The sequence below is a fragment of the Pseudochaenichthys georgianus genome, unplaced genomic scaffold (genome assembly GCF_902827115.2).
Source record: "Pseudochaenichthys georgianus unplaced genomic scaffold, fPseGeo1.2 scaffold_902_arrow_ctg1, whole genome shotgun sequence".
NCBI classification, from domain to species: domain Eukaryota; kingdom Metazoa; phylum Chordata; class Actinopteri; order Perciformes; family Channichthyidae; genus Pseudochaenichthys; species Pseudochaenichthys georgianus.
This window is the reverse complement of record NW_027263436.1, coordinates 1-7,500: the sequence shown is the minus strand read 5'-3', so window position 1 is coordinate 7,500 and position 7,500 is coordinate 1. Positions and strand designations below refer to the sequence as shown.

Below are 7,500 nucleotides of genomic sequence, written 5' to 3'. Positions count from 1 at the left end.
GTGATAGCTGCTGCACAGTGTGTGTGTGTGTGTGTGCGTGTGTGTGTGTGTGTGTGTGTGTGTGTGTGTGTGTGTGTGTGTGTGTGTGTGTGTGTGTGTGTGTGTGTGGTGTGTGTGTGTGTGTGTGTGTGTGTGTGTGTGTGTGTGTGTGGACGTGGGGTTTCAGTGTGGGTGTGTGTGTGTGTGGACGTTGGGTTTCAGTGTGTGTGTGTGTGTGTGTGTGTGTGTGTGTGTGTGTGTGTGTGTGTGTGGTGTGTGTGTGTGTGTGTGTGGTGTGTGTGTGTGTGTGTGTGTGTGTGTGGACATGGGGTCTATGAGTGTGTGTGTGTGTGTGTGTGTGTGTGTGTGTGTGTGTGTGTGTGTGTGTGTGTGTGTGTGTGTGTGTGTGTGTGTGTGTGTGTGTGTGTGTGTGTGTGTGTGTGTGTGTGTGTGTGTGTGTGTGTGTGTGTGTGTGTGTGTGTGTGTGTGTGGATGTGGGGTTTCAGTGTGTGTGTGTGTGTGTGTGTGTGTGTGTGTGTGTGTGTGTGTGTGTGGGGGGGGGGGGGGTTTCAGTGCGTGTGTGTGTGCGTGCGTGCGTGCGTGTGTGTGTGTGTGTGTGTGTGTGTGTGTGTGTGCGTGGTCATAATATCATGAGAGTTGCTGATAAAGCAAAAGACGAACGAATGAATTCTTCAGAAACTTTATGCAGCCTCACACGGCCTGTCGCTGTGGGGCTCTGATCATCATCAACAGCTCAACCATCAGTACGAAATCACAAAGAAGGAATATATATAATGAAGGTATAGCTCAGACAGACTGAAGAAATGTATTCTATATATTATAAGAAGTAAAAGCTCTATTTCTAATTCATTTGGCTCATAGTCATAGTTATAGATCTAGTTAGTCAGATCATAAAGTAAAAACATGCAGGTCTGCCAAACAAGATATTTACAGCAAACATTCAGCAGGAAAGCATCGAGGAGACTTTAAGTTTAACAGCTTGGTACACTTTGCATTAAGGTGCACATATTCCCCCTCAACTCGTTCATTCACATATCAGAGTCAAACTACAGCTTATTGAACAAGACTTCCCTTTAAAATAGGAAACATATTCTGAGTTAGAAATACGTCATTTTGAGTTATTTTGACACAATTACCACGTGTAGTTTCATGTCATAAGAATAGCCCATATGTGTGAGGTGCTATTATGAGAGAATATGACGCCCATATTGAGCATATTAAGACCCTAACGCAGGGGTGTCTCATCTCATCACGGGCCACATGAGAATTATGGTTGCACTCAAAGGGCCGGTGGTAACTTTAAGACTATATAAATATACTTAGATAATAAATATAAAATAATGTATAATTTTTTTACAATATATCCTCTGCATTGGATTATTATCGGAGAGGGTAATAACTTAATAATTAACTACGTCTGAAAGCAGAAGTCGAGGGCAAATCATTGCAAGTCTCTTCATTGTCACAAAATGAGATGCATTGTGGGACATGTAGTTTATGGGCAACGTTCTCCTGTAAAGCGGCACGTAACATTATAATAAACTTATTATATTCTTTGCATGCTCTTGTGGGGCCACATAAAATGAAGTGGCGGGCCGGATTTGGCCCCCGGACCTTGAGTTTGACACCCCTGCCCTAACGCATGCTCAACAACGTCCTTACTTACAATAAATAAGCACTAACTAGAGGGTTATTGAGGACAAACTCTTAATGTAGTACTTGTAGAATATGGTCATGTAGAATAAGGCATTAATACGTGTTTAATAATGACTAATACAGGGCTAATATACATGTTAATTAACAACTAGTTGATGGTGAACATGTGTACCTTAATATAAAGTGTTATTATATAAATGATACTGTAATGTTTACACATGTTTCTGGTAGTTAGTCTCCTATCCAGGGAAGCGGGGCGTGGATCTGACCCCAGGGCAGCTGGTATCATCTCGCAGTCCTCCTGAAACACAGCAAGTTATTTCAATATCGACTGAAACTCTAACGCCTTCCCTCTCAGCTGAGGGGAAATAAAGAAGCCAATCAGAGTCAAAGGCACTGCATGGGTCTGAAGTAGCATCTTCTGTGTCCTTCAAAGACAGACAAACATTATCTACTGTTTGTGTGAAGAGAACAGTCGTACTTATTCTGATTCTACTGCAGTCGTATCATATTACATTGCGTAGTGTTGCATTATGGGAAGTGTAGTTTCCTGTTGTTTTGGAGCTTGATCCAATCTCAGGACTTAAACTCATGATATTCTTTGTTGCAACAGTTGAGGCCTTTTTCAGTTTCAATTCTGTCTTTACAAGTGTCTTTTATCGTATTTCCAATATATACTTTGTTATGATTTGTAAATGTTACTAGCGGGTACTTCACTACTTTTACAATGCTGTTACTTATATACATTACTTGTCACTTGTTAGACGCTTTTATCCAAAGCGACTTACATACTCAATACTGTGGGCAAGTGTGTCTCAGGGACACAAGGACATGCTGACTGCAGTGGGGTTTGAACCTGCGACCCCCTGACCCCAACACATACGCACAACCCACTGCGCCACACACCATACTATATATTCGTTTTTAATTAACATACAGTATCCTTGCCTCTTGTATCTAATGTTAGTCCACTTCTTTACTTGCATATTTGCTTTAACAAAGTATATGATATATGACAGTTGGACAAATTAAGGATTTCTGATGCAATGCTACATTTATAGAATACCTGTTTTACTGGTTTTCGAAAGAGGTACACCATATTGTGTAGTTCTGTGTTTTCCCATTATCATCATTATTATCCATAACAATAGGGGATCGTATTGAGTGCTTGCCAGTGTTTCGAGCATTGGGCTGCACCAATTAAAATGTCCTCACTGTCGTCGTGCTGAAATGCCTCTCTAAGCAGATCGTTGTTAAAGGTCAGATACACTTTGTCGTTTTTTTATCTCTAATTCAAAGTAGATTTTCACGAGTACTTACCAGTGTTTTGGACAATCATGCTTGTGTCCTCAGTCTCGTGAGAATTCTCTCGCTTGGTCTTCATGACCCTGCTGTAAATGATTTCTTTACGTAGGTGTGAACGAGCCATCAGCTGTGCTATCTGCCTCGCCGTGACGTTTTTTTCTGGGACAGGTGGCGGTTCTTTGCCCGTTGCCTTCACCTCCTCTCCCTCCTCTTCCTCACCTCCATCACCGAACACATCGTCAGACTGATCCCGAGCGAGAACCGCGTGAAGACGAACGTTACGAAGCTCCTCCAGCGTCACCAGGGGGTGAGAGTTCTTGAGGAAGGCGGAGGAATCGGAGTGGCGTCTCCGGGTCGGGTTGTGGTGGCAGAGGAGCTCTGGTTTTAGCAGATGGATCCGGATTGAACGGAGAGGTGGATGCAGGGAGTTCACGATGAATGACAGGAAGTGGGATTTGCAGAGATAGCCTGTTAGCACGAGGGGACGGGGAGCTCGATTTCCGACGCAGTTTCCAACCTAATGGATCGGGACCAGTGATGGTTGAAGTCTGGACAGCAGGTGGCGGAGAGGAGCAGGAGGAAGAGCTGGAGGAGGTGGGGGAAGAGGATGAGGAAGAAGATGCAAAAGGGCGAGTTTTGACGCTAAAAACAGCAAATGGGGGGCAGGAGTAGCGTTTGGAGGGATTACGGGGCACCGATTGGGGTGTGAGGGGGGAGACAACGCGCCGAGGGGGGTCCGGCTCCTTTGAGTTCTTCTTCAGAGTGATAACGGGGGAGGGGGAACACCTGCAGAGGTCGGCAGAATACCGTCTCTGATGGGAACGAGGGAAGGAGATGGAGAGAGGGCGATGTCTGGGCCCCGGGGCGTTAGTTGGGACAGCTGTCGGTGTTTCTGTACAGCTTCTCTCCTGGTTAGCTTCACCGTTAGCATAGCTACCGTTAGCGTACTCGGGAGTCGCAGGAGCATCAACGGCGGCTGGACATTTCATCATCTTGCTCGGAGAATGAGCACTGTGAAAGAAACATGTTGAAAGTGAGAGTGTTTGTGATGAAACAGGAACAGGACACGCCTGTATCCACTTCTCAAATACAGTTTCACAAGACGAGGACATTGAGACTGTTGATCAGATAAAAACTGCTTGATTAAAAAAAGCGTTCATCAACGTATCCTAATCAATGGTTCCTAAGATGTAACGAAAAGTTATTTCGCTCAGACAACAGAACTACGTGGTCTGGGTTAGAATAAGTACATTACAATACGTGGATATGTTCAAGCAGCAACATACTTGGTATGGGTTCAGTATGTACAGGGGCTTTAATTTAGAATGTATCACGCTAAGAGTTATTTTTTAAGGCGACAAAACCTCTATATAGGAAAAGATCAAATATTGCGTATACTTTAAGCAAGGATTGATATGTTTTAGCCACAAAAAGACTTGGTGTAAGTCAGGTGCATACGTTACAAGTTAAAACAAGCCGATGTTGACTTTTAGCATGTCTTATCCCTCTGGGTTCTGTACACATTATATTGCATTCATCATAGGGATAAGTAGAAACTGGGATGTATAACAGCCTGATAAATGGTAAATGGACTGTACTTATATAGCGCTTTATCCAGTCTTTAAGACCCCTCAAAGCGCTTTACATACTACATGTCGTTCACCCAATCACACAGAGCAGTGTACCTAACTCTAGGACCTAACATGCACACACCGTTGGCCATCGGGAGCAACTCAGGGTTAAGTATCTTGCCCAAGGATACATCAACATGTTGACTGCATGGGCTGGGATCGAACCCACAACCTTCTGGTGGAAAGACGACCGCACTCCCTCACAGCCACAGTCGCAATAATACAGTAATGAAACCACAGGTATTAGAACTGTAATTCGATTGGACCTGAGTCAAGTATGTTCGTCTATAGCCATGTAATAGCATAGATGCTAACAATAACAATGCAACAGAGCTCATTAAATAATATTAGCGTACCAGCAGGCTAGCAGCGTTGCATTTGTGTTTTAAAGAATTCAGCTTTTAATTCGTCAGTGGAAGATTGTGTTATTTCCTCTCTCTCAAAAGTTACAGTATTATTTCAAACTATAAGAATGAAGTAGCCGGTTTGTTTCTACTTCTTGATTGTATACACAGAAAAATAAACTATAACTACACTGAACTACAACTCGTCTAAAATGTAGTCCTTTGAAACTGCTATACCCACATACTTAAGCACGGCATGTTTACAACGTTAATACCTTGATGTGCAATATCTGAAAGTATAGTTGTTTACCTGCAGAGCCGCGTCTCGTCCAGTCTGAACTAATCTCTCTCTCTCTCGTCTCTTTCTTAATATCAGTTTCTCAGTTTCTCCACCCCGCTCACATCTGACCACAGCTTCCTCAAAATAACGCCCAGAGTCCCAATTTCACACACACACACACACACACACACACACTTCTGTTTTCACAATGCCATGAAGCAAGAGCAGTATGGGAAAGTAGATATTTGTAAGAGGTATTTTACCAAATGATACGACAACTTTATCCCCAACTTTTCTCAGTTTTTAACAGAAGAGATATTTAGATTGAACATCTTTCCACATTGATACAATACAGCTACACCATTGTTTGGTTTCCATGGTAGCGCGTCTCTTTAGTAGCATGCGCAACTAGATAGTGACAGAAAAACAGAACAAGAATGGACAACTCGACCCTCTGTTCACTCCCTCCCTGGTCCAGCCCACACATACGCTCCATCGAGAGGATGGCGCTACAGGCCGCAGGGCATTGCACTCGGAACTACAATAAGCATGTTAATGTTAATCTGACAGCTCTGTTGATCCACTAGCACCCCCCCCCCGCGGTGCTTTTGAAATCCTCCCGGTTTCTGATGTCTCAAGGTTGGCAAGTATGGGTACGAGTGATGAAATAAAGTGACTACTGTATTGTAATGACATTATTCTATAGGCCATCTTTAAGATCCCCTTGGTGCTAAAAGGCATGTGTAAAGCAGCCATAGTTTGTGATGGCATTGAACTTTTGTGTCCCGTCATGTACTTACATATTTCAGTGTAAGATTAGGCAACGTTTGGGCCATTTGTGACCAGCTGTTATTGAACACTTGATCTCTGAGTTCATTCCTTACACATCTGAAAGGTAAGGGTCACTGAAAGAGGGTTATACAGAACACAATACATGTGTAATGAACTAATTAACCCTCCTGTTGTCTTCGGGTCAAATCTGACCGATTCACTACTTTTTAGTTTTACATTCGATTGCATCAAGGCTTCATGACATCCTTCACAGGAGACTTTGAACATATCCACTAGCTGATCACACTTTCATTGGGTTCTGGATGATTTAGTCAACTTTGTGACACCATGGTGTTCCCGCTCAAACATGACCGCCATAAAGAAAAGGAATTGGTAACCATCCGGATCAGATAACACACACACACACACACATACACACACACACACACATAGGGCTGCTCAATTAAATTTAAATCGCGATTACGATTATGGCTTGCAACGATTACGAAAACAACGTAATCGAAATAAAACGATTATTTATTTTTTATTATTATTACTTTTTTTTTTTTTTAAATATTTATTTATTTTTGGTTTTTCAGTTGAGTTAAACTTAACGTTCAGGGTAATCAACTGTTAAAAACATACTGTTCACATTTTTTTCTCCAATAAATGGATGTTTTCAAAGTCAATGAATAATCGCATTTAATAATCGCAATTACAATTATTGACCCAAATAATCGAGATTATGATTGTTGGCATAATCGAGCAGCCCTAACACACACACACACACACACACACACACACACACACACACACACACACACACACACACACACACACACACACACACACACACACACACACACACACACACACACACACACACACACACACAGAACGAATTGATACATTTCCCGCTCTTATGTGCCCCTCCCCCACATGGATCACACCTGGCACGCAATACATGTTCAGTGTCTGTTCTCTGTATATGTACTGCAGTGCTTCGTGTGTACCAGTACTCTGATACCACATGTACAGTTTGAAAGGCTGTGAAATAAAATGTGGTGGTGATTAATGGCTTTTGTGTTCATGTGATAGCAGTTAAAACAGGACCGGTCACATTTGACCACGAACCCCAAAGTAAGGGGGGGGGGGGGACAATAGGAGGGTTGAGAAGAGATTCTATAATCATTTTTCAAGCAAACCTGATCCAGCTTGAAACCTCGTATTTCGGGCCAAGGATGAACCAATTGAACCTGTGGAGCATCAACATTGATCCTTTCTGCCTGGACACAGGACATGTGTTTAATAGCTATCGAGTGAAACCGTGAGGGAAAGGTCAGCCCTCTCTCCCAGAACACACACGTTTCCTTCTGAGTGCATCCTCTGAAGGACGCCACTCAGAGCTGCAGGTGTACCTCTCGATGGGGGATTGCATCGCTTCATTACACAGACATTAATGCACCGAAGCCTCGCCTACAGCCGCTCCGACTCTCCGCAGCTCTGCCAATTA

General features: G+C 43.1%; 1 long non-coding RNA gene across 1 annotated transcript; it reads right to left on the bottom strand.

Moving 5' to 3' along the window:
* Window positions 1-663: 663 nt before the first annotated feature.
* On the bottom strand, window positions 664-5,324 carry LOC117444710 (uncharacterized). Its single transcript, XR_004551843.2, has 3 exons — window positions 5,247-5,324; window positions 2,977-3,972; window positions 664-1,957 (listed from the first exon to the last, which is right to left on the bottom strand). It is a non-coding gene; the product is annotated as an uncharacterized lncRNA (long non-coding RNA).
* Window positions 5,325-7,500: the final 2,176 nt, after the last annotated feature.